The sequence below is a fragment of the Bombus bifarius genome, unplaced genomic scaffold (genome assembly GCF_011952205.1).
Source record: "Bombus bifarius isolate JDL3187 unplaced genomic scaffold, Bbif_JDL3187 scf7180000008176, whole genome shotgun sequence".
In the NCBI taxonomy this organism is placed as follows: Eukaryota; Metazoa; Arthropoda; class Insecta; order Hymenoptera; family Apidae; genus Bombus; species Bombus bifarius.
The window spans coordinates 789,636-814,438 of NW_022884493.1; the positions used below are offsets into that span (position 1 = coordinate 789,636).

General features: G+C 37.2%; 2 long non-coding RNA genes across 2 annotated transcripts; both read right to left on the reverse strand.

Annotated features, from left to right (window-relative positions):
• Window positions 1-12,759: 12,759 nt before the first annotated feature.
• On the reverse strand, window positions 12,760-15,845 carry LOC117209441. Its single transcript, XR_004487917.1, has 3 exons — window positions 15,787-15,845; window positions 15,477-15,579; window positions 12,760-13,117 (listed from the first exon to the last, which is right to left on the reverse strand). It is a non-coding gene; the product is annotated as an uncharacterized LOC117209441 (long non-coding RNA).
• A 261-nt stretch (window positions 15,846-16,106) lies between these two features.
• LOC117209449 lies at window positions 16,107-17,632 on the reverse strand. The gene is made up of 3 exons (XR_004487919.1): window positions 17,503-17,632; window positions 17,047-17,184; window positions 16,107-16,375 (listed from the first exon to the last, which is right to left on the reverse strand). It is a non-coding gene; the product is annotated as an uncharacterized LOC117209449 (long non-coding RNA).
• Window positions 17,633-24,803: the final 7,171 nt, after the last annotated feature.

Sequence of the window (24,803 nt, forward strand, 5' to 3'; positions counted from 1 at the left end):
CGTGTTTTATGTGGTGAAACGAAAAGTTTACCAGTCGTAGACTCCTTGGATTTGTTAATTGTAGGATGATATTGAGCTCAGTGTATTCGTAGTTGTAAATTTCCTAATTTAAACAGTATATGATGTTTAATGTTTATGGGAAAAATATACATTATTACTCGTTTATGCCAACAGTATACACTATGTGCAGCTTATGTAAGTAGATCTCTGTTAACAGTATGTTAATTTTAGCAAAATGTTTTAGCAAAACAAATTCATGGCAAATTGATGATTAGAAGCAGTTCTTGTTACCACTTTATGAAACCAACAGACTATAAATTTAAATTTTCTATCGAAAGACGTAGTAACAGTACGTAAGTACCGATGAAATTGCATAGATTTACCTTAAAACACTTTCCCTGATAATACATGCTACTAATTATTATAGTATCGATATCGCTTTACAGTTACAGCCTCCAGTTATCCTTATTATATCGTAGATATTATTCAAATTTTTACTAACATTTTCCATTCTCACACCAAATGCGAGCAATTTTTCTAACTCGACGATGCAAGCCTCCGAATGCAATTACAACGTAGAAACGATCGCGAAAATTTGTACGTCGACGGTGTCCAACCATAATCATCTCAAAGCCATCCAACTAAGCGCAAACATTACCCACAAAGATACGGAACCCTCTGTCACCCCCTACAGGTCTCGATATCGCGATAAACATCCCCGAGCGTGTCATCGTCGACGCGAAGGGACGCGAATCGAAGTAGGAACAGAGAGGACACGCGATGCCTGAATCTGATCTGCGAGCGGCGCGTCTCCCGGTCCTCCATTTTCATAAATCAGCAAGTAGCGATCCGGAATGATTAATCCTCGACTCGATAGGGAAAACAGGGGGAATGAAAATGCAAATTCCGATCAGGAGGTCCCCGGACGCGCGACACTGTACGCCGGCACCCGTCGAAAGTGGATGACGAGCCATCCGCGATTCCGCATGCAATCCATCCGCCGATCGGGGAACTCAGTCGCGAATAATGTCCTCCGGCTGTCGTGAAAGTAGGCGTCGCCAAAGCGTATGCGTACATTAGCATTTAGCAATTAGTAGGGAACGGTATTCCATCAGCGTCCCTCCGTTTCACCCCCGGTTTCACCCCAAGTTTCGTTCGTTCGGCTGCCTGCACGAGGATTAAGAGCGCGAAAACGTACCCGCGACCGTCTGCGCGATCGAGAAGGGTTGAAGGCTCTGTGTGTGTGTGTGTGTGTGTGTGTGTGTGTAAAAGTGGTGTACACGCTCGATCGTAATGGTATAAATATGGAGTACCTGCGAGTTAAAGGCGGCCGCCGTGTTTCGCACTTTCTGCAAGGAATTTCCGCTTTTCGTTGCGTTTGTCGCGCGAGACCCTGTGAGGCGGGCGTTTCTCAAACGCGGCCGTTTTTCATGTTAATGGCGAGGGTCTTCTTTCGCGAGGAAACTCGCGCCTTTCTCACGTCCATGCTTTCCGCGATATATCACAGACTTTAGTTTTTCTCTTTTTTTTCCTTTTCTTCTTTTTTTTCTTTTTTGTAAGGAAAATGTTTGCCGATAAACGGAAAGAGTTGGAGAAATATGTTTCTTTTTCCATCATTTTGATGAAATGTCGCGAACAGAAACGTAAAGTTTCTTCGCGAACAGGTATCGAAATAAAAATGTTACGTTGTTACGTTTATGAACAAGTCATTTCCTATCTATCTGTACGCTATTGCATGTCTCAGCAATATGTTTTAACGAACCTAATTAATATTTTTATTTAAAATCTAAAAAGTTCCAAAGCTTTTATTGCTTTGCTTTCGATATCCTACTCTTTAAAAGCCTGAAACCGCATCCCTTCCTCGACTATCTTCGACATTGCCTTTCTACGCATCATTCCGCCATCGCAAAACCTACCCCATCGCTATCCACGCGTTGCGCCGTCTCTTTCCAGCGGATCGTAACCGTTTTCCCATCCAAACCACCGTTCTCCTTGACTTCAACCAGAACTTCAAGACATCCGTTCCGTTCCACGAACCACAAACCGCGCCATGCATAAAAGGTTCCAGCATCTGCTCAAGAAAGATGTACGGAATAAGATATATGTATATTTCAATTTGCTCGCTCTTTTGCTTTGCTTAAGAATGCAGCAACCGTAAAGATCCCGTCCGCTCTTCCACATTCAGCTTTCGTACGCTCTACAAACAGGGATTTCTCCACCGTGCAACGATATGAAAATTCAAGTCAACGAGAGGTTGGTAAATATCTTAAGCCGTGTAATGGAATGTTCGCACATTAGCGACAGGCCATTAATACGGTAGTCGTATTCGCGGAGAGTGGCGTTTCGCTTTTTAGCGGACAGTAAGTGCCCGGTCACACGAGCCTTTTTATTACAAACCTACGGTGAAGTACACATTTGATCCAGAGAGGTATGAAAATTATTTTCTTGCTTTCAATGCATCTAAACGCTCTCACAAATAATGAAATGTGATTGTTTTGTAGAATTTTGCACGAGAAAGCATAGAAGAGTAACAAAAATCAAAAGTAATTTACAACCTATCATTTTCTTTACTTTTTGCTATAGAATCTTCACATCGAGATTCTTCGTTTCAAGATACTTGCACATACGTATGTAAGGAAAATAAGATCTCACTGTTCGTTCAGACAAAAATTACAAATTTCACTCTACTTTGAAAATTACAGAACTATCAAAAAAAAAAAAAAAAATAATAAAAATGGAAGGAAGCAAATAGCTTAAAAATAATAAGGGGGTTACGTGCAGCAGAAAATTTTTTTCACAAAAGTTTCAATAAGTTGGGTTTTTCTAAGAGATTTATAACAGAGTCTTGTATTCGTCTGTTCAGCGTCATTAGCGAGTATTTGGTCAAAATATAGCTGAAACTGCTTCGATGAATTAGGTGAAAATAGGTCACGAGGTTTGGCAATAATTATATGTAAATAAAATTCGGTTCTAACGTGGATTTCCTTAATACGAAATTGTCGCGCATAATTATACTCTTCTTTGATAACAAAAACCTTCAGATTCATCTAAAACGAATGTCAACTTTACGCGACCAGGTTTAAAAGAATACGTACAACGTAACGTTCATTGAAAAAACGCTCGTGTGGTCGAACCCTAATAATAAGTGGGTTACCACGGATGTACGCGCGCCCACATACCCCTCTGTATACATAATTGTTTGGACACGAAAAGCTGCGCGCGTAAAACACCGTTTCCTTACTTGCCCGTTTCTTCCCTTTGTTTGCTCTTCCATGTTCGTGCATCGCGCCAGTTAAATTGATTTTACCTCCGCCGCTTCGTGTATTTGTCTTCGAAAATACGGAGGAATTCCGATCCAGCGAGAAACAATCGAAGCCACGCCTCGTTTCGTTTTCATTTGTCCGTTTGTTTTCCTACCTGGCACGGTAGCCGTAATGCAGCTCGATAAATACCACTTATAAATTCTCTCGGACGATCAGGGCTGAGTTTCTTTCTCCCGGAAATAATTAATGAATGGACGTTACTGTTCGTGTCAACGTATTTACACGAGTGAATGATTTGCCCGTTCTTTCAATATTTCGTTACGAATCGAAGGTTTTATCGAAAAGCTTCAGAAATTTATTATTATAATTAATTATCGTAAAAGAAAGTTGCCGTTTTGATATGATATAAGTACTCCTTTGAGAAAAAGAAAAGAATCAAAACTAAAAAGTAGAAGGTAACGATAAATATAAAGCAAACATTTTATCGAGGTATGCCAAAGGTTTATTATTAATTTCACGCATATGGTTACAAGAAAGGAAAGTCGTTCCCCCTTAATGAATTTTCCATATCTTCGAATAACAACCAGCATTACATGGAACAAGCAGTATTCGAATCGTACAGGCAGATCAGAAAAAAGAATTAAACAACGAAGAATTAATAAAAAGCAACGAAGCGGAGAAAGAATCGTCCCATAATTTTTCCTCGCTGCGTTGCAACGATTTTCTCTCTATTCATTGAACTACTGCGCTATAGAAACGATCAACGACCCTTAGATAGCATTAACACAATGATCCCGCTTAATAGGTTTAGAAATGACTCCCGACTCATTAAAAAAAGCTGGTGCACGTTTTGGCGAGCACGATTCTCTCTTGGGGAGGAAGAGTCTCGTAAAAAACTACCCTCGAAACGCTATTGACAGCGTATCATCGAACGATCAATGTAACCGATGATGGGACATCGTTAAACGCGTTTCTGGCTCGTCTATCATCGTGCAGCGTGGCTCGTTCACGCTTCCGAAAGCTTTTATCGCGATGCTGAACACGTTACAACGTATTACATCATACTCGACACCAGTCGTCCTGACATTAACGAGCGATAGTATTTTCTAGCGAGCTTTCGCTACCACATCCTCGTCGACGACTTGCTCGAAAAACTCAAACGGCCTCGTGAACGAGCAATAATTTCTGCTCACGTGTACGTATTGTTTGGAAATATTTCTTGAAATATACGAACGTACACTATGTGCAACGCGATGTTTCGAAAGCAATGGACCTAACCGCACAGTGCTTTGGAACGGAGAAATGGAGTGAGTACACGTTATCGATTGGGTTACAGGAGATTGCGAAAACGCTATTCTGCCGATGAAAATTAGTAATTTCGGTAGTATAAAAAGTGAAATTCGAGGTATGCGAATTCTATTAAAAAGAACATACTTATTACTATAATCAAAATTTAATTTAATTACAAGTGAGACAAGTCAGATAAAATGTAAAAAGAATAAACACATGGCTGCGCAACTCCTACACTAGCAAATTTTTGACCGATGATATGTCCGACTTCTCTTCTACATTTACAACAATACTTTATTCAATTTAGCTGTACCAAACGCATAGTATGCATGGCATTCGGTATCAAATGCGAGAATAGAAAATATCTGTACAATGACTGTATCGTCAAAGTAAATAAAGAATTTATCCGTATTTTTTCTGGCCCATTGTCTCTGATCGGATTTGATCGACTATTCGCTTAGGTAAATCGGACTGGATTAAGCTGTCTGTTTCTATGCCAGCTTAGGAATGGAACGCGGTAATCCGACACCCGGTTAATGCTCGACAGGAAGTCAACGGGAAGACGAGGAGAGGAGGCACGGTCGATGAGTGATACCGGCCGCTTTACAGCTATCCCTTGGGGAAAAAAGCTTATAACGCTTTTTCTCTACGTTGTATCGCTTTATAGTATCATTTTTGGGAGTCTCTTCAACGAACAATCCCTTTATGCTAAATTTTAAAATTATTTTCCTATAAAAAACGAGAAATACGATTTGTCATATTTTCGTCACTGACATTCGTTTATCCTCCAATCATTTCGAAAATATCTTTTTTTTTTCGCTTTAAAAAATTCGAAGGTCCCGAAGAAAAATCATACACCAGGCAAAATGCAGGGTGGATCGGAAGGAGTTTCTCCTCTGCGAGAAGGGGCGTAGAAATTTCCGATTAAAAAGGCAGGATATCCAACAATTTATCGTGAATTCTCCGGCGTGGAAAACGGTAAAGCGAGGTGATACATAGCGATGAGGAGAGGGGAGGGAGGGAGGGCTCACGTACGCAATTGCATGCGGGAAGAAAAACGCGAAATCGTGATCACTCTGCTAGTGTTTGCATTGTTTGCGATTTCTTCCCGCCAAGGCGATGATGATGACGACGCTTTGCCCCTGGCGTTCGCTATGTTCGAAGGAAAATGGGAGAAAATGTCATTGGCCGGGTGCGTGGAGCTCGCGTGCTTTGTAACTGCGCGCGATCGATCCTCAGACGCGCTCACCTACAACATAGGGGTGCGAAAACGATCGTACGTCTAATGGAAATCGGCTGTTAGCTATCTCCCGATGGTTTCTCGATTCTTTAATGAGAATCAAGGGTGATCAGGAACCTTCGAACGATAGTATTATCGTTAAATCGAATACGCGTGCGAATCCTTGACGAAGAACAATGAAACTCCTCGTATTCCTTGTTTTAATCACTGTACCACTTGTTTTAGATAAACGCGATTGACTGTGCTTTCAAAAAATTACCACTTATGGTTTTACATGGTTATACCGTGTCTATGTTACTCGAACAATTTTGTATATTCTTATGAAAATATCACGCAACTGTTCTACGTTTCCATGTTTGCAGACCTTTGTGTTTATTTGCAGTTTTCAAGCAAGAATTTCAAGAAATATAGGATATTAGAGTTTCCAATTTATTATAAGTTGATATACACATATTTTGAAAACTTTGATCGTCGTAAAGGCTCTGATATTTTAACAAGAATATAGAAGATCGTCAAAGAAAATATAAAAGAATCGAATGTTAGAAATAAAATTTCAAAATTGCGCGATTAAATCTACATTTCCAATGGGACATTTACAATGCCTCGACGTATTGTCACAAGATCAATAATAGCCTAACATCGTATCGCAACGCCCACGTCATTCTGCTCGCTTCGTCACATTATTACATTGTATTATCATCGCGTTATTACGAAAAGAAGAAAATTGAGTAGGTTGAATATAATGCAGTAAATACGTTGGAGAAAGTCTGCGTTTACTTAAAATGCCGTGTGTATAAAATGTACCTTCTGTTCTTGGATTTCATACAAAGAATGCAACGATATTCGCGACCATTTCAATTCAACGAAATAATCGAGCAAAAGATTTAATTATTTGAACGCTCTAAAGATCGTAAATTATCTTGGAACGCGCACGACAAAGAAAGTTGAACGCGTAAAATTAAATTCTCCTGTTACACCAAAGAATGTTTTTTGTTGCAAACCGGACCGTTTCCGGACGGAAGTCGAGGTAAAAACACGGGCGTAACTCGCAATCACCGTTCATATTGCTTGTTGTTCAAAGTAAGAATTGCGAGAGGTAGTTGCGGGCTCTGGCAATACCTGGACAACGTTGCCTTGGTGTTTCCCTAATCCAGGAAATTGCTCGTCCCAGCAGGGCGATTCTGTCACGTGTACGAGGCGAAATGAGTTTCCACGGAAGAGAAGAAGAGGTACATTTCCGAGGAATGCGATAGAGAGGAAGAATATTGGACGATGTTCCCATAGATTTACGTGAAATCGCTGAATTCGAATGTTAGCTCTGCTGACAATAGCTTTCCCGATAAAAAGCATCACATTCAGATTTTTCTAATCCTTCGTCGCTGTGAAAAGTATTTCAGTTATCTTTGTCGTACTAAATTAATCGACGTTCTTATTAATTCTTTTCTTCGACGTTCTACCGATGAGAAAACTCTTATTCGGTAAGAAACTCTAAATATTTGTGAAACTTTAAAAAAATACGAGTTCCAACGACAGACGTTATTGGAATTCCAATATGTGGAGCTTTCGTCGTCCGATATTCTTTTCTATTATTTAAACGTTCTACCATTCGATTGTTCTACCATCGAAATACTTTATTATTGAAATAGTACATTTCCTACGTTACGTTAATAACGAAATTGGTATCGGTATGAAATTAATCAGTGCGCACAAGTGTCTGGCATGTAACGATACCACAGAAAAAACTTGTCAGAAAAAAGGGAGAAACGTTTTAGAAGCTAGGAAGTGATAAAAATGTCTCAATTAGAAAATCAAGAAACGAGTATTTCTCTATTACGAAAATATCAACTATCTTTACCTATCTACTAATTCTGACACTGGACCTTACACTAACTTCCAAAACGCTATCTTCAATGGCTACCATACATGGAAACGATCACAAAAAGAGCCGAAAAACCCTCTTCACTCCATTTAAACAGTAGCATACAATACGAAAGACGCGACGTCACCATCGAATGGCCACGAAAAAATCGAGTGGCGCTCGATCGCATTTACGGACAAACAAAACGTACACCAACCGGCCCCAATCTGAGCTCCGATCTCGGGCACGAAACAGCCAGCTGGTAACAAAGGTGACCAGAATCGCGGATCATAAAATGCAGCAAAAATAACTCCGAATTTAGCATCGTACACGGGCCATAAATCCACGCCGCTTCCGACGTTAAGAGTCGCCCGTGCACCTCGATCGGCCTCGTGTGCAAGGTTCTTTGACCGGTGTACGTCGAAACGTTTGCGAGGGTGTGTACACGCTTTCGCTATGGCGCTATAAGCTTTGTAACTTTCGCGTACGCTGGCCTCTGTACCTGTGATTCAAGGGGTTGGCGAAATAAAGCGAGCCACACAATGGTTAATAATCCTATTTCCTATTTATAAAGTTTCGATCGTTGGTTTTGTTGCATCACAACGAAAAGGGATCTTGAAAAACGGCTTGGACCTGTGCCGAATGAAAACTAATTTCGAAAAACAATCGCTTATAAAGAAACGATCTTGGAGGTGCATTTATCGTAAATAAATTATCGTCGAATGTTTTATCGAACGTCTCCTTAAGCCACTTACGCATTTTTTACCTCTATATTTGCCTAATTTTAATATTCGTGTAATTGGTTAGCGCTTGTTCAGTTGCTATTTTTCTACAAAGATATATGTAGAGGAATGCTATCACAGTGATTGAATTTTTGAATATTTTATTCTTTGAATCGCTCAAGTTTCTGTTACCATATAGCAGTATGCCTAACATTCTTTTCGCTTTTAGCGTGCCAAAGATATGCCGATGATTTTCAAGTACAGGAAAGTTTAAGAGATCAATGCAGTCAATGCATATAAATGGCGCATTACACGAAGAATATCAATAAACGACTAACATATAAACATAATAACTCGGTATCAGAAACATGATCGAAGACTGAATCCTGAAATCATCGATCATTATACCCTCCCCCAGTCTCGTATTCACCGATTTGTTCGTACAACAAGCAAATAGCTTAACCTTCCTGTTAAATTTTTACTTCTCTGTTAAAGCATCGAACGTCATTTATAATTACAATTACAGCGTCGTTCGGTAATTAAAGGCCTCTTAAACAAGATCGATATGATCGAGTCTTGAGAGCGAAATAAACCAGTCTGCTCATTACATGGAAACCGTGTTGCGCGGCATAATTAATCGATCGAGCCAGAATCAATAAAATTTCTTTCGATCGTACGATTATGAAGCCCATAAAGCGTTCCATAATCACTGGATCTTCCAGTCAATAAAATTCTCAACCGGTGCCGATCACCGAGGAACATTTTCGCTCGATCGTTTCAAATCCGCTTGATAAAATCTCTTTAACCCCAATTTCCTGCAGCGAGCAAAGAGAAAAAACGAACAATGGTCATTGGAGGAAGGATACAGAATCTGGTTAGACTTGGTTAGACTGAGCGACGCTTAAGCGCGATTAACTCGCCATGTTATGTCTCCAGGATCCTGCGGGACCAGTTTACGAGACGTCGCGTCGTTTTCGTATAGCGCGAAATTCGAAACTCGATTCTCGCAAAGTGTTCCCGTTGAATTAATTCGATGGTCCACCGCGAATATTTACTGCTCGTCGCTCTGTGTATTTTTCGGTTGCCCAAAGTCTTCTTTACTTTCTGTTTTTAAATCAGTGATTTATAAAATTTAGATAGCGATCCTTCTCCTTTCTTTATGAGGAAGACGAACTCTTAGGAAAAATCAGGAATGTTAAATTTTAGGAATTGAGCTCTCGGTTCCTCCTAAAAATCATACTTTTTAAAATATTAATCCTCGATCGTTATTATTAGGCCGTAGCTATTTAGTCTTTAGCTATCTAATTTTCGAACATTTTTTTCTAATTGATACTTTTTATTTTACACTGCGGAATACGTTAATGACATTTGTCGAGTAAGATTTACAAGTTAAAATTAACCTTCTCAAAGTGTAACAAAAAAATGGTACAGAATTTAGAATAAATTTTTGTTATCACAATCACTCTTAAGAGACAACGATATCAATCGATTCAAAATAAGATCTACTCGGACTATAAAAGCAAAAAATTGATCTTTATCAAATATAATATGAGAGTATAATTGCACGGTAGCTTGCAATCTGTAGGGTATAAATATAGCCAAGGAAAATAAGCAACATGATCAAGGTAAATCTTTAAGCGAACCCATAAAACATCGATCTTTATGATGTTCATGAAGTATACGAATTACGAGCGTGTTTCGTATCATTTTTAATCGAAGCTGAATATCCGATGCGTGCAAAGATTCGCGTTGTATGTCGATCGTGAGGATAGATATTAAACGCAAAGCGGTCCTTGGCGGCCAAGATGGATCGTGCGAAAACTATAACGACGCGCGAACAAGACTTTCACTTACACGTCGAGACCGATTATACAATCACGCTCGATCTTCCCTTAATTATGGCTCACGATCGCCGGTCGAGATATAACAAATTACCGGATCTTAATTTTCTTCTTCCTTCCGACGTTTCCTCGAACTCGCTACTACAAACTACGAATAAATACGACGATGTGAGAAATTATGGGCCTGAAGGGAGTTGCTTCGACGCCGTAGCCAAGTATCGAACCAGTTGCTTGCGAAAATTGTATCGCGCAACGATCGTATTTTAGAAACAACTTACGCGATAATGGAAAGTTGCATATTCGATACTGAAGTTTCCCTCGCTCAAACTTTTTATTGTTTTAAGTTGACACATTTCACGAGACGACCGAGACTCGATATTGCCACATGTGGATCAATTCCTTTTATTTTCTGTATAAAGAGTTAATTATTAGCAAAGTTCAAATATTTCTCCATAAAAAACGCTGGTATATAAATTAATTTCACGCTGAAAACGTGAACTGTTAAAATTGAAACGAAATATTACATCACTCTCGCACGGTCCATAAAACAACTTCCAACTTCGCTATTTAATTAACGTTTCCGTAAAATTAGCAATACTACGCTCTTGTATCTTTATTAACTTGGCTTCCAATATTCAAATCGGATTTTAATTACTCAATCAAGTGTTTTAATTCCAAAGCAACCAGACTAGCCGTGTGGAGTTAAATCTTAATCTCTTAAAGAAGAGACAAGCGTTCGTTTTAAAATAAAAATTACTTTACCTCGGCCTTATCCTTCACTGATGATCGATCAACATCCGCACTGTTCTCGACAAAAACAAGAAAATAAAGACGAAACGCGTCAGATTTACGGCAAACATTAAGCCTCCCTCCCAGCCCCGGTGAAACGTGGCTCGTCGATAAATCGACATCGATCATTGTTTCGTCTCGGCGATCAAGGGGGTTGACGTTAACGACGGAATTCAAGCCTGGATGGTGTTGGCTCGTAAAACGGAACCCCTCCTTTTCTCCAGGCTTGTGCACTGTGCACGGAAACTTCAGCCGGTCGGACGGCCGCGAAACTCGAAACCCTGGCGTTGAATCGAATTAATTGAAATGGCCGGAGCTATTATAAGAAGTTGCGGTGCTCGTTTCGTCGGGAATCGGATCGATATCCCCTGACAGCAGGATAGAAAGAGAGAAAGAGAAAGAGAGAGAGAGAGAAAGAACTTCTCTCTCGTTCACGAGAACCAGTTTGTCGTCTGGCTTTATTAAAACATGTAATTACAATCTTATTATAAACTTATCGTCGCTCGACGGCCCCTCGAGAAACGACACTCTAGGCTACCGGTGAAAATTACTTGTGCCGCTTTTCTCCAGATCACGTGAACCCGATCGATTATTCACGGCTCGTTTCCTTCGATTAAAAGACGAGATTGTGGCGCGCCAAGAGATTCTTTTCTTTTTTTACTTCTTGTCGTTTTATTCGCTTTTGTCAAACGAGCTAGTTCGTACTTAATTTTAACATCGGCGGATACTTTTCTCTGTTATGTCGGGATCTATTTACATTAATCTCGAGGTCTTGCTCGATCAGATTTAACACGGTCTTAATGATGGCAAATTTAATAGCGACGATTGCTACGAGAGTGAAAAGGAAGTTGTAACGTAGAGGTTGTAGGGAGGATCTAACAACCGGTGGTTTATTTGTGAATTATTTTGGAGAATAAAACCATTTAATGAAAAAGAAGCATTAACTTTATTGCAGACGAGCAAAAAATGCACCAAGTTTCCACTACGTCTACTTGGGAATTAATGAGAGCTAACAAGCCAGATAAATCTTCTAAGTTCTACAAAAATATAATCGCGAACGCAACCAATTAGCTCATGTTATTTCCTATATAAATAATAATGTATCATATGATGATACAGTTAGTAATTTTATATCAAATAATATTGCCCAGGTCTCATCACGTGGAGGTTGTTATGTGTGGAGACCCACCCTAACCACATCCTATCCACCCTCCTTTTACGAACAAAAATTTATTTAAAACATCAATTTATAAACGAATGCTCTTTTCAGTGTAAATTCGCAAAATGTTGCATCTTTTTGATCGTTTTACAAAAGAAAAAGGAGCAAAAGGAGCTATAAGGAAGATCGACGCGAAAGACTAATCCTGAAGATAAAAGTTGGAAATTAATCATAAAAATAGATAATTAAATTAAATTTTAAACTAATGATATAACACTATGTGAGACGCTTGTTTATAATATATCAAGAGTTTTACTTTCATATCTTACTTTCATTGCAAAGGAAGGTGTAGAATAATCGAGAGTTAAAAAGAACATCAAGAAAAAAGACAAAAATAAAATTAAATACGTCTCACAAAGAGTTACATTTATTAAGCTTAAATCGACGCGAACTATCTTTTCTATTACACCAACTAGATCCATGCAACTAATTACCGATAAACAAAATTAAATACCCATACTTAGTATTTATTCTATATAAGATTTTTTCTAAGCAATAATTATAAATCTAAACCTAATCCTAATTATAAATCTAACCTATCCTATCTATCGTCAATTTAATGATTTCGATAAATCTTATAAATATCTGACTGTAATAAGGGACGAGAAAGGGATATTGCATGGAACAAACGTATCTTTCAAAATATTGAATATTTTTCACGAACTTTAAAACATGTTTCTCGCCTTACTAATTCTATCACTGACCAACTAGAGATTTCGTGGAGTCCCTACACATTACAAGTCTAAAAGTTTTATTCAGACTCTATATATGTACGTATATTGAGATCTAATAATTTTTTTATGGTTTCTATCTATCTAACAATCTGAATATAATATAGAGAGGGAAAGGGATATAGGAGATCCGAGTCTTCTTTCGTTGATTCCATGATTAGTTTCTGAAACAAACTCAAATTATAAAAAGAATAGATAAAAACTTCATGGGACTCAATGAAATTCTCAATAGGTGAGACTCAAACATTTTTGTGTACTATCATTCTTCCTTCTTCCTTTAATTGCTTTCCATAATTCACAGTGTTCCATTCTAGAATCTTTAACATTGCTAAAAAAGACTAACAGCTACCGCGATATTTTATTCGCAACGCCAAAGCAAACACGATTATTATTTTACCGCAACACTAATCCAAACCGAAATCAACACTGTCACAACTCTAATTCAAACCGAATTTAACATTTCTTCGCAACTCTATTTGAAAGCGCGAAATTTGGACCACATACTTCGCAACTCTAATTCAAACAGATATTAATTACACATATTAAAAGCGAGCATAGTGACAAAATAGTAACAAGAATGACTTCCCATGCTCTGGATAATCCAGAAGATGAGGAGTCATTAGTAGTTGCCCTTTTCTATGGCAGTTTGCCGGGCCTCTTCGGCTTATAGCCTCTTCTTTTTTCGGGCGCAATGCCCGCTGAAACTTGAATCTAAGCTCGAGTCTTTCTAATCGCAAACAAAAGAAAAACTTATAAAGGTAAAATAAAAATATAAATCACAGAAGCTGATTCAAGTGCACATGGATTGAGCATTCGCATGTGCGTGCTCGAGCGATACACGACCGCGGAATTCAAAAAACCGATAGGTAAAACCTTAAACGAGCGGCATTCCCCAGTAGTTCTAGTTTTACTGACGATTTTTCAAATTAGATTTCCTGAAACAGGTTGGTCACGCGAAAACGCGCCTACCCGACCACAGACTGTGCCAACCTGCCCGGCCCTACCTACTTATAATTAACAGACACACCAGAAAGTATGCTACCTATCCTACCTAGCCCTATATTTAAAAATGGCAAAACAAGCACACCAACACACTCACTCCACGATTCTCTCACATACCACCCGGGTGCAAGGGCCTACACTAGAGAGCACGTCCCGGGACGCCTCCGACACCCGAGTTCAGCACGCTACTTGCACACTCTAATTTACGTACCATTTTCCTGAAATCGACTGACGAAAGCTAGTAACCATTGCGTAAAACGTAATAAAAGTACACGTAAATTTCAATTTTAATTATGAAAATTAATAACAAAAAGATTAAGTACATCTTTTATACAGACGTTGTTATTATAAATGATTACAAATTAGACAAATTTAGTGTTATTATCATAATTTGATCTGATTGGACGAATATTTGTGAATTGTTTTTTTATTATTTAAAGTTACAGCGAATAGAGTAATAATTGAAACGACGCAATTCCACAGCCTAACCACACACACACACACATAATGTGGAAAATACGTCGTGCACGATATACTAACGCATCGTCAGTCGCTAAGAAATATTTATAAGCTTATGAACTATGGTCATCGTACTCAATGCCTTTTCTTCACTCAAGTAACACCTGGGCACGTGAGTGAAGTCCTGGCAAAAAATACGGAAAGGGTTAAACCTGAAAATCCTGAGCTAAAAACTGATTAGTACATCTACTTTACGTCTACCGGACTAAAATTGCATCAAAATAATGTAATAATATTGACTTTATACTCTACTTTACTAATTTGATTATTGAAATTATCACAGTAAAAGAAAAAAACTGACAAGTAAGAAATTTATTTAATAATATTGATGCAAATAACTTCAGGCGATCTCTTCGTCAAAGCACATTTTTGGAAATATGTAAGCAGTGTTGCAAACTCGTTGCTTTGATTCCAAAATTTGCCTGTCGCGAAGTTTCTTCTTGCACATGAAATTTCACACATTTTTATGTGCAAAAAGGCGAACTCTAGTGCCTTTGTGTTTTAAACTTTACTCGTGTTCATAATATGAAAATCAAAGAATTCATACGTTAATATTTTCAATATTATTTCTAATAATATTATTGGATAATATTATTATTTAACTTCTGCATATATCTTGGTGAACAATAACTTTCAATCAAAGATAGTTAAACAAATTATTAATAGTATGTGATTCATATTAATTATTCACATTATACTAATATCATTAATATAAAGTGTAACTCGTCAATGTAGTATCGTATGTAACATAATAAATATAATAAAACGTATTATAATAAATGTGTAATACAATAAAACGCGATGTGCAAGAAGACCTATCCTGAACTAGTAAATAAAATACAGAAAACAAAAATATTACTACTCGCGGGTATAATAAATACCCGCGGTCACTATGCTGGCAAAAAGATTCTACGTAATACAACCAGTCACCCGTGCCGATTCGGACCTTTCATCCTACGACATGATTGAGTGACCGGAGGAACAAAAATGCATGCAACTTACAATTAGATGCGTAGGACGTTGTCAGCACTGCTGCAATAGTCTAGAAGACATTATCAAGGAAGAACCATCAAAGCTCATGGGAGAAGTGGAGGATGTGAAAAATCTGTTACAAAACATGGATTGCTGTAAGTTACTATTAAACATTATGATTATTTGAGAAATTTGAAGTAATGAAAGACTAATCTAGATTAAACATAAAATTATAAAAGCTTTGTATTCAAAAATTGTAAATCTAATAGTTTCTAAATTTGCCCTAATCATATTCTAATTAAAGACTAGCAATTAAAGAAAAATATACAAAGATACTTACATACTTGGCTTTTGAAGCATCATTTGATCCTCTCAAAGAACTGGTAAGTGGTAGACAGTAGATCTGTATATAATGTAATATAAAATATAAATAATAAAATATGGAACGTTATAATTTATTGAACAAAAAAATTTCTCTTCTAATAATTCCTAATTACTAGAAGAATTGCAACTCTAACTCAACAGTTCAAGATCTAGGAATTGGAAATCTAATAATTTCTGAACCATGTTAAACGTCTTTCTTCTAATTCAATATTAAAACTTTAAAACTTTATTTCAAATTTAAATTACAAAAAAATAATACTTACACTCTTAAACTCCTGGAAAGGTTTTATCCTCTTGAGCATTGATTCTAATGCCGAAAACGAATAGTATTTAAAAAAAGAGTATAAATAAAAAAAAGAAAAATAAAGTACTATTAACGCGCTCGTTTAAATAAAACGCCGAACAAACACTGAATCTAATTTCGCGTATGACTATTGCAATTAAATTTAATAAGAGCTATTGTGCTCTAAAGAATATTAAAAAGAAACTATTGCGTTGCAAACATTGACTCTATCAACCGCATTGCACGTTGTCACGAACATTCTCTGAAAACAAATCTACGTTAGTAGAGAGGCGGAGGGGAGTAGGGGAATAAGTAAGATATGTTTTGCTTTCATGCGTTTTTTCTTTTGTTGTTGTCTATCGAGTTATTTTGAAAATACTGCTGTTTTTATAAAGCGATCGAAGACAAATTACGTTGTTGTCATTCATTTCTCAAAGTATCATAATGAATATTACGCAAATGAAATATGTATTTGTAACATGCGAATAAGTAGAAAATATTACTTGAGAATATGCAATATTTTTAAACATTTAGAGATGCTATAAATAAATGTATGTTAATATAATATAATCGATTTCAAAGATTATACTCTAGGCTAGCTCAATTTCTTGCTTATATGTAACAAAATTTGACAAATCTACTTTAAATTTGAAAACTTGTCTAGTAATTCGCTTTGTTCAACTATTTGGAAGTCTGTTTAGTATTGGCATTGAAATAATGAAATAATATTCCGATAATTTATCTCAAATAAATAAATCATTCATAATATTCGACATAGCAAAGTAATTTCTATAGTCTTTTCTAATTTCATGTCGGTATTCTCGAAAAACACAAAGTTATTCATTGTTCTACTATATTACACATGAACAACGAATCATAAGATCAGGGATGAAATATGTATTATAAGGTAAATAATTGTATACCAAAAATTACCAATGATTCAATGAAAGGGCAATATAAACTTATCCATCTCGATGAAAAAGCATTAAATTAAACATTGACCGTTATGGCGTCCATATTGGAATTCCTGTTTCTTGGCGCCAATATGTCTTCTTAACTGACGCCAATAACCTGCAAAAGAGAGAATCAACAATTTGGAACAAATATTCGAAATTAAAAAGAATATTATATTAAAATCAAACAATAATCAAATCAAAATCTGTGTCAAAAGCAAGAATACAAGCTATTGGTAACTCTAATGACCAAATACACGATCGAAGAAAAAAGAACAACCGAAAAATGCAGAGGCTATTCAACTGTCATTTTAATCAATTAATAACTAAAATAATGCGTATTAATTAAGCAAACCAAATAGTACAGTGTAAAAACAGCAGAATAACGGTAGTAATACAAAGACAGCAACGACGGAAATTCTACGTAATTATGTACCTGCCGCGAGTTGATACGCCTGAACGACACGATCTTCGACCTACGAATGCCACACCGCGCCGCTGTTTGTCTCACCGAGCGAATTATGTAAAGTGGTGGGGATGTTCAGCCCGGTTGCAAGTCTATCGCATTCGAGCCGACGAATTTCTAGAAAAAACTATGAGCTATAGGAAATGTTTACAACAGCGAGGGACAAGAGTGGTGTTATATTACATACACATACGAATTGGAAACACGACTATATTACAGTAGAAATATTATTCGTTCTCTTTAACGTGACCAAATAAAATTCATATATATTATTCCTAATGAATATGCGGAGAACGTGTAATTAAAAGTAATGGTTTTTTTAGTATGAGAGAAAGATATATTTTTAATGGAGAGTTTTAGTTTTATGTTGTACGAGTAACACTATTTTAATTTAATTACTTATTACTATTCGTATATTATGCGTTATGAACGGGTAATGGCATAGAGAACATTGTTTTAATTAAAATCGTAATTAGAAAAGAAGATTGAAATGAATGTCTAGTCTAGAATAAGTTGTTCTTAAAGCTTATGTCTAAAAAAAGTAGTACCATATTTAGTCGCATTAAAGCTATCTATACATATTCTGTAATGAAATCGTTATTAATTATTATCAATGAATATTAGCAGAGAGGACCTAGTATTTCAAACATCCTTCTTAAATAACGAATAGCTCTGGAAATAGATCAGATTGAGACACGCTGCATTTTTTGATTAAACAAGAATTATAGATAAACCTTTTTAAAATAGACAAAAAATGTTTCCAGGTCACGTTATTGAAATATATTGAAAGCGGGTGACCGCAACAGTAAATCGTCAAGCATCGTTGAATTCATTTTTCTCTACCCTAGCATGGCATCAGAGGAAAAAAATTGTATGATTTGTGACTCGAGGTTTTCCCACTGTGATGTTTCTAAAAAAAAGAATCCCAAGGAACCGGCGTAACTAAGTGCCAGGAAAGAAGTGACAGCTTTATGGGAACCATACCCTTGACCTGAGCTTCCAAGCACGATTCAAGCTTTAGCTTTTGCATTCGAAAATTCCTGGCAAAAATATTTCGACCATTACTTCTAAAGTCTATTGGCGAAAAGAATTCGAAAAAAAGATTACACATTTGCTTTATAAATTCGTTTGAATCTTTAAATTGCCTGTTCTCCTATATCACCTATGTATTACATATGTATACATGTATATGTAATGCATTACCTAAAATCCATTCTTTTGACCTATGAATACATGTATGAATAAGAAAAAATTCAATTGCTATGGTTTATGAACCTATGTCTTTAAGGAAGTGTATAATTACTTCTGCAGCTAAAAAATTTAAGGTCTTTCTACGATATAGTAGACTATTATAGTAGTACAGATCGTAATTATTCTCTGCATCGTTTATTAACGACACGCACTTATTAACGCGCATATGTAAAAAAATTATTTGATAAAAGTTGTCACAATCTTGTTCTTATCCATACGTGTAATTTGTTCAGGTACTTCTGATGAATAACCTGTTATTACGCAAGAGTAGATTGGTTTTTCTTCCAGTCTACATCTGCTACATAATAATCAGGCTGTTGCATTTTTGTCGCGATCTTTATAAAAAGATCAAAAAGTTGCTTATATTATAAACATACGTTCCTCTTGACGTATGATATAAAGAATAATCTTTATCGAAGGAGTACTTTTAAAATTTCTTTTTAAATTCTAACGAACAGCTTCCCATAATTTATTTTTTTATTACAACTTGTGCTCATTTAAAAATAATTTCGCTACATTCTTAAACAGTGCAATTTTTTCCACATGCTTTCTTCATCTATCCATAAATAATAAAGATTTACTATCCATTTAAGTGCCTCACCCTGCATATAATATGTATATCCTTGTTCGCGAAGGTATTACGACATCCCACAAGAAATACGATTTTCTTTCCATATCTACCAGCTATAGGCGATCATTCTCATTTTCCGTCTCGTTACTGCACTTCGTACATGTATCTTTTCATATACGTTTTAAACTGTTGTTCCCTCTGAGTTCTCGTCGGTCATAATTTAAATCCTTCGACTTGAGCTCGTTAGAGCGCAATATAACAGCGAAACTGAAACGATAATTTACACCGATATTTATTAATAATGATACACGTATCATCGCCATTTTTATTACTATTTTTATTATTCGCCACATATACGCACATACACATGAGCTATATAAATAATATTGGTACTTTGTACTTCTAGGCATAGAAAATAATTTTAGAGACAATTTTTTAAAGTATAGATATTTTATGACTCGTTGTAGTTTTGCTCTTTTCTCTTGGATTATTGTTTATACGATATATATTCTATATAGATAAATAATAGCCTATTTAACGTTCGAGTAAATATATATATTTTAGTAAATTGTTCCATTAACGTAAGCTCGATTCTTTGTTCGTGCAAATTTGTTATATTAAATATTTGAGAGACGTTAAGAGCCTTGTAATTCTTGAAGAATCTTAATAGATTTAATTGGGCTAAAGAGCTTGGATATCTGGGAAGGCTCGAAAGTCTTCGGATTCCCAACTCTTGTAGAAATCTTTCAGCATTTCTGCCATTTCAACCAGGCGTGGATATAAAATCGTTAATTAGAGTAATCTCCGACTTAAGCGCGGTCATAAAGAAAGAAGCAATTACGTTACTCAAGTCATTTACCATCGCTACGTCAATACCATTTTATTAGATCTTGTTTTGGATCAAATCGATCTATCTTTTACGTTTGAATGATGCAAGTGAAAACAACTTCGTAAAGTTTTTTGCACGATCTCGCACCACGTTAATAAAACATATTTTTACTCCTTATAGCTTACAGACAGTCGGTGTATCGGCTGGAATTTAGATTGGACAACCTGAGTTCGTTATACTTTCCAAGACTAGTTGGATAATTTTATGGTTTCGAAGAACTACTCGCGCTCATAGATAAAAGTATAATATACGACGCTTACGTACTTTATGGACATGAACACGAGGAAGTAGCTTGACATTTCTAGGGATATTTCACAATCTAAAGTCTCCCGTGAAAATAAATAAAAATACTAATAAATTTCCTCAAAAGTGAAATTACTCCAAACGCACGAGCCATAGATAATGCAAAAGCGTGGAAACATTACCAAAAGACCAACACAATCATCCAAAAGTCTGTCTACGTCTACTACCATTATTCACAGGATAGAGAACCCACATCATCCACAGTACACATACACTAATGGTAACGACCAAATGTCATCCTCCACTGTCCACGTCTCTTTTCCACCCTATTCTCGTGAATCACCTGGTCCAAGCGGAGTTGCACAAAGAACAGGAAGACATCAGTACCCCATACACTCCACTTATCACTCGTGTGTCCTAATGGACCCTCGAGCAAGGGGTTGCCGGCCGATCGATCTCGCCATGAGGTTAACTCTAGTCTAACCACGTAAATGTTGCTTCAGCCGCGTTATTCGCGACTACTTGCTCTCGAAAATCAAAGGAACAGCGTTAAACGAGAATAATTCGGGAATGAGTGTGCGGATTCATTGGAGGGGCGAATAGAGAGGAAAAGAAGCAGCGAGGATATTGCTAAGATTGGAGCGCCGTGTGTGGGCGTCGTAAACACGCGGCAATTTATGTTTCCATTTAACGTCTCTCGCCACCGTGTAAATTCTGCATGCGACAATGCGCGTCTCGTAAACGATCTTGATTTTTCGCGATTCGCCTGATTTATCGGAATAGTCTGTAATCGATCGGTAGCTTGTCTTCGGTAAACTGAGAAAGGAAATTTAGAAATTGAAGAAATTAAAGAGCTAAAGTTAAGAAGAAGCGAAATGGAGTTGCACGAAGAGTTAAAAAGTTTGAATGCCTGTATGAAGACCGTACAACACTTTTTCTTAGTGACTAAAAAAAGAGAACTTCAACCTTTTGCTTGCGGTACTGAGCCACCCTTATGGTACGAATTATAGTTCTAATTCCATAAAATCAGATTGATTCGTAACACAATTTAGAATTATTAAAAACAAATTATGTATACTGTTCCAATACTATTTTTTTATTAAACAAAAATATCTGAAATGTCCAAAATGTCGGATTCGTTATAACGGATTTAGACAAAGTAGGTTTCATTTCCATTACTACTCGTCAAGGAAATATCAAAGCTCGTCTTGTAAAAGTCACAGTATCAAAAATACATCGAACACAATGAAATCATTCGCAAACCAATCGCGTTAATATCTCTAACATTCTCATTTAAAATTCCATCGATTTCCAGGAATAAGAAAGGGCACACGACATTTTTTAGTTAAAATTCCGACAAACGTGGCGCGATTTGACTAAGAACGGCGGAGGGAGCGAAAAACTGAAAGCCTGCCGGCACGGGTGAGATTTACGTGGGCCCTTAACTCGTCGTCCCTTTCGGTTATCTCGCGCCACGAGGACGGAAGGTGTGCTTCAGAGAGAAGAGCGGACGCGACGATAAGCAGCATCTTGTTTCGGCGATAACACGTAGACAACGCGCTCCCGGGGGGAAAAGCTGTATACACACTTGTGGGAACACAATTCAGGGAAACGTCTTCCGTTCTGCGGGCCGGTGCGGCGTCACGACGCCTCATGCGACACGCATGTTTCCTCGTGCTGACAGTCAAACGATCCACGGATCTCGTCCTTGGAACCCCGTGGCTACGGCGGCCCACACAAACTCGTGTGGCCTCCAGTCTCGCGAACCAGAACCGTGTAAAAACCACCACAAGCCACGAGCTAGCGAAACGATCCGCGAAAAGCATCGCGAGCAAAGTGCTCTGGTCGTTTAGCCGTCGACATCCTCGTACGAGAGATCGTTCTGGTTCTGGCTACGAGAAAAAGTCGGTTTCATAGAGGGGTAAAAAAGTCAGAGAGAAACGGGACAAATGGCAGAAGTATCGCGGTGGAACAGATGAATTTTTTGCCAAGGAATATTGAAATAAGGAGGCTGAGTAATGGATGACCTTGGGGATTAAAAGATCCAGGCGTGGTCGAGATTTGCATTGGAATTAATAGTTTGAGATTTGAGAGAGATTGGAATGACAGATGGAAGAAGTTTTTAGACCTTCTTGAATCCTTTTTCTCAATATGTGCTGTTAGCAGTTAAGTATAAATTTGAGATTTTGAGGAAAAATTTCCCTTAGATTTAAAAATAGCAAGAAAGGTTCGGCACGCCGAGTGAACGAATCTGATTCAAATAAAAATGGTGCTTTTTGTCCTGCAATCTATAATATTATGTACTTTGAACTCAGGCATTTAAATGATCTTTAGCCTGCCTATACTGTCGATATTTAATTTTTAAAATGGACTATAATACGTTATTATCAGGTTACACGTGTTAGTACATTCACAGGAAATCTACTCCACTCGCTAGAGGATTTTTGCAATCGTTATTCCGAGTTCGTTCGACGATTTAATAGCCTTGAGAAACCGCTATCGAAGAAAAAATCAGCTTCATAATGCCGCGATCGATCGACCGTGACGGAAACCGTCTTCGGTCGAGATTTCCGGCCGCGACATCGTGGCAGACAGGTCCTGGACATACAGACTTCTATCGTCTTCTGTCGAATCTATATTTAACATGACAGTAAGATCCAACGACGATGTCCAGGCATGCAGTGTAATTTCCGTGATTCGATCTGTTGGAAGACGTTGTTACGTGGAAGTTTAGAATCACTTTCTCAGCTGTATCTATGCTAGGTCTTCTGCTAATTTATGTTATTAATTCGAAATTAATTCTGCAAATATCAATAACGATCGTTCTTATTTCGATAGATATTTCACTCCAAACTAACATCTTTTGTAAATTCTCGTATTCGATGAAACACGAGCCACTCGGAAGAACTTTCTTTACCGATGAGAAAAGAGCTATATAATATCAATACCAACTATTAATATTTAATATTAAAACAACTATTAATATGTAATATCAAAGCAACAGTACATACTAATTAACGTCATATTACATAACATCGAAGCGGGTGAAAATTTGGAATTTCATAAAATATCTCGCATCGACTACAACGTCAATGGTTCACAGACGGTGTCATGGGGCTGACGATTCACGACGGATCAGCCTCGTCGAAAAACAGCGATATCGCGAGCTTACGACGTACCGCGGACAGCCGCCCTAGTGAAAATATTATTTCAACAGCGTCCACGAGGCTTTACGAGGCCGCTATTATCCCGAAGCCGCCTCGTTTCGTCGCTCTGACGCGATACACGCGCTCTGCCACGAGTGTGGGGTGATCTTTAATTGAGCGTCGATATCCCCGTTACAGGGGCTGAATCTGGAGCGCGAAACGAGGAAAATATGTTACGCGGACGTTCAGCGTAGGGGGTTTGTTTGCTGAACCGTGAGGCGTTCGAGTGTATGAAATCTACACCGATGCGATGCTTATCGATATTTGTTTTATAGCAAGTAAAATGTTGTTCGGCGTGTGAAAGGGCAAAGAAAGTGTTTTAAACGATACGATTAATAAATTGTACGATTACAAGTACCTGACAATTACAATGTGGCAAGAAGTTGAGAAGACAGTCGGTCTTCCGGGGTATTGATCGAATATAGAAGACGGTCAGTCGTTTCGGGAAATTTTCCAAAAACAAAGTGGATACATTGAAATAATTACTCGAGAAATATTTCATGTCGTACATAATTAAATAGCGATATTATAAATTAAAGACCAGGAGTAAGAAAGAGAAGCGATTCCGTAATATTTTTATCGACTATATTTATATATCGTCTAGATATATAAATAATATTTCTCTAGATGTTTTCTACGAAACTTCCTTATTTTGTACTATTGCTATACAAAATTTTGAAACGTGAAGAACTGACAAGCATTATGTATTAACCGCTTTTAGTGCTATCAACTGAAAACACATATCTGTGTACCTTCTGATAGGTAGACATGTAAATATGTCCTACATTTTTGGGACATGCTACGTCTTTCTACTACCATACATATTTTTGCTCTTACAAACGTAAAACGAACAAACGTTGTCCGATATTTCTCCGAAATATTCGTATTTACAACTTTCTCCAAAAATGTTGACATTTATATAGCACGCTTTATCGTAAATCTACCTATCTCTAAGAATCGATGATAATTTGTAACAAATTCAAATTTTGTCAGACGTAAAAATTACGAATGTTATGTTCCAGAATTAATTCGATATTTAACCATCACGTACTAACGTTATTGTTACAAAAGATTGTCGTTTAAACTAATTCATCGATAGGTATGTTATTCC